This window comes from Schistocerca serialis, chromosome 11 (assembly GCF_023864345.2).
Source record: "Schistocerca serialis cubense isolate TAMUIC-IGC-003099 chromosome 11, iqSchSeri2.2, whole genome shotgun sequence".
NCBI lineage: Eukaryota > Metazoa > Arthropoda > Insecta > Orthoptera > Acrididae > Schistocerca > Schistocerca serialis.
In genome coordinates, this window is record NC_064648.1 from 144,144,182 (window position 1) to 144,147,920 (window position 3,739).

Genomic DNA, 3,739 nt, shown 5'->3' on the forward strand with positions numbered 1-3,739 from the left:
ATATGAGATGTCATTTCTTGAATAAACATTATTCAACATAATTGTATATCATATATATCAATTAAAGACATTAGATTAGTCTCTTGTTATTAAATTACATCTCTACTACAGACGATAAGAGTCTTTTCTGTCTGTCATTTAGCTGAATATTGTAGGACCACTTCTCGTTTTTTATATGAGATGTCATTTATTGAATAAACATTATTCAACATAATTGTATATCATATATATCAATTAAAGACATTAGATTAGTCTCTTGTTATTAAATTATTCATTTAACTTTTATTTTGCATTTCTGTCTATTTTGTTAACTCGCAATTATATAGCCAACGTACACATTATTTGACTGCAGAATCACAGCTACAGGTTATTATTTGCAGCGAATTAGCTGTGGGTCATGAAAGCAGACGTATGCGGCTCGATGCTATTACTGCATCAAGCTATTTAAAAATCTTCAACATTTCGCGGCCCTGTCAGCAACTGTATAAATATTAATTTTAATTTTAATAATCAACAGCCTCAGTTGCACCGTTTACCTAGAATTTACCTGGGTTTCGGTCGGGATAACCCAGCTTTCTTCAGAATAACAGTAACTATTAGTAAATATACTAATCTTGAATAATGACCGTCTATTTTATATGGCCCGTATTGCCGGATGTTACAGATTAGATATAGACTTGCTCATAAGTTCAATCACGACCATTTGTGTGCTAAGTCAATAGGATGTTCATGCGTTGTAACCATAGCTAAGCAAGTGCTTAACAATTACGTCTTACATCTTAAAAATTTCTAGACCTAGTCATAATAATGACGATGTTAGCTTTATAATATCCTTCCCACTGCTAAGTTCTTTTTAGGTGATTAAACTTCGTGCTTAACCACAAAAATTTCCTAGATAGGCCATACCTTGTAAGCACATGATGCCTTCCTCATATCACCATTAATGAATACTCCATAAATGTTAAGACAGTCGATCTAACTACGTTTTGCACAGGATAACATATACGCCCTTTCCCTTTACTAATAAATTCAAGGTCAGGAGCTAAGTTCGCGTCTTGTCCCGACAAGCAACTATCACACAGTTTATGCGTAGGCGCAATGCATTGTGTTCGCCTAGGCGGGCCTCATGACTCTACAGTCAGTTCTAGTACAGCACACGTGGCTGCCGCATCACGAAGTGGGACCGAGGCAGTTTTACAGTCTGACGATAATTCATGGATTTGTAGTTTTAGCTTGACCATGTTCACCATGGACAAACGGTAGTTACTGTTATTCCGAAAAAGGTTGGGTTATCCCGACTGAAAGCTAGGTAAATTCTAGGTAAACGGTCCAACTGAGGCTAGGCTGTTGATTATTAAAATTAAAATTAACACTAAACTATTCTTTTTAAGCTGAGCTGTGCTCAGCGCAAGTACCTACAGTACGAGTAATACCTGGTAGAGAAGCAAGTGGTTTAATCGTATGGGATGCCATTTCAATCAGCAACTACTCTAGCGGCAACAATTAGATACCATCACAGCTGTAACGCCCCATCCATACAGAAGCCGACGAGATTTTCCGACATGATGTTGTGCTTCTGAAACCATTCTGTTATCATATTCATGTAGCAGACACCTTTTGGTGTTAATTTCAGTTCCTGCGAGATTAATATTTCTTCTTTAGTTATGTTGCTGGTGTCTAAAAAGTGGCCAGACAAGGGCAAAAGACAACAATTATGAATATCAGTCGATTCATCACACTGCAAAGCGAAGCATGGCGATTTTTTAATTATTGAAAGAAGGCGTGCCTAGATGTCAGCCGGCCGCTGTGACCGAGCGCTTCTAGGCGCTACAGTCTGGAACCGCCCGACCGCTGCGGTCGCATGTTCGAATCCTTGCCTCGGGCATGGATGTGTGTGATGTCCTTACGTTAGTTAGGTTTAAGTAGTTCTAAGTTCCAGGGGACTGATGACCTCAGAAGTCAAGTCCCATAGTGCTCAGAGCCATTTGAACCAACCTAGATGTCATTTGAACCCACTTCAATTTGAGCGTTTTCCTTGTTGCTCGATATAGGTATTTCTTGTATGTTCTTTTTTTTTTTGTAATCCTAAAAATTGTTCCGCCAACGGCCTTTCCGCAGTGGTGACACCGGTTCCCGTCAGATCACCGAAGTTAAGCGCTGTCGGGCTGCGCTAGCACTTGGATGGGTGACCATCCGGTCTGCCGAGAGCTGTTGGCAAGCGGGCTGCACTCGGCCCTTGTGAGGCAAACTGAGGAGTTACTTGAGTGAGAAGTAGCGGCTCCGGTCTCGTAAACTGACATAGGACCGGGAGAGCGGTGTGCTGACCACATGGCCCTCCATATCCGCATCCAGTGACGCCTATGGGTTGAGGTCGACACGGCGGCCGGTCGGTGCCGTTGGGCCTTCCAAGGTCTGTTCGGACGGCTTTCACTAAACAACGTTTAGCGTGTGTTTCTATATTTTCTGAGCCTTTTTCGATTGTGCTATTAATGCCAGCGCCTCAAACGACGCTGCTAATGTTTTTTCCCGATGTCGCAAACCTTATAACGTTAGGCCTCACTTCCATTTTTTTCAGATTCTCTAATTTTCCTTCAAAGAACTCTGGTTGTGAGTCAGAGAAATGAAAATTGAGCTTTTCTGATTTACGTTTTAGTTTCGCTGGATCCAAGGAATCGTTCACGTGAACTGATGCACTGTGGTTTTATTTCTTCATTACTTTCTATAAAAAAAAAAAAAAAAAAAAAAAAAAAGGCTCTGAGCACTATGGGACTCAACAGCTGAGGTCATCAGTCCCCTAGAACTTAGAACTACTTAAACCTAATTAACCTAAGGACATCACACACATCCATGCCCGAGGCAGGATTCGAACCTGCGACCGTAGCAGTCACACGGTTCCGGACTGAAGCTACTTTCTGTCGACGTAAATTCGAATTCGATGTAACTGCCGTTTTCTTTTCTTTTAGGCCTCACCTTCTGAAAATAAAACAGAAATGCAATCGAATATAAGCATAACGACCGAAAATGTAAAAACAATGTATTTCTCATAATAAATTGAACAAATAATAGACTACTAAATGAATAAATATACTTTTACTGTCTTCATTTTTTATTTACAGATCGCTGTATAATGTGATAATCTAGTTATGTAGTCAGCAAAACTTCCCTAACTGTTCTCAACGTTGTATAATTCATACATACGTAGATATACTCGCACTTATATTACCTTTTGTAATACTACTCTTAATTAAAGGAATTAATAGAAGTACGTGTACTTACGTCGTTTATGTAATGGTATGTAATAATTGGATAAGAATGTTGAAGACTAATGGGCAGTTAGTCGACTGACACCATCGATCGACTAAACAGGCAAAATAGAATCGCTGACACCACCGAACTAGACAAAAGGAAAGGTGTGGCTGACAAAACGGCTCGTGTCTTACTGTGGCGTGATCACTTGTCCCTTTGCCTCCCTCCCTCCTCCCCCCCCCCCCCTCCCATCTCCGTCCACCCACGCTTGCCACTACTCACCTGGTGCACGATATTGCATAGTCTGTGTACAAGTGATTAGTAATGTAAAATCAATAAAAGTTTGAAGTTTAAAATTTTTTGCAGGCCATATTTTAGCCTGGACTGTGGACCACTTGTTGGAAACCGACAGGTTAGACGCCGGCCAGGGTGGCCGAGCGGTTCTAGGCGCTACAGTCCGGAACCGCGCTCCGCTACGGTCGCAGGTTCCAAT

The 3,739-nt window shown here is 41.0% G+C and overlaps 1 pseudogene; it reads left to right on the top strand.

Moving 5' to 3' along the window:
• Nucleotides 1-2,099: 2,099 nt before the first annotated feature.
• On the top strand, nucleotides 2,100-2,217 carry LOC126427492 (5S ribosomal RNA; annotated as a pseudogene).
• Nucleotides 2,218-3,739: the final 1,522 nt, after the last annotated feature.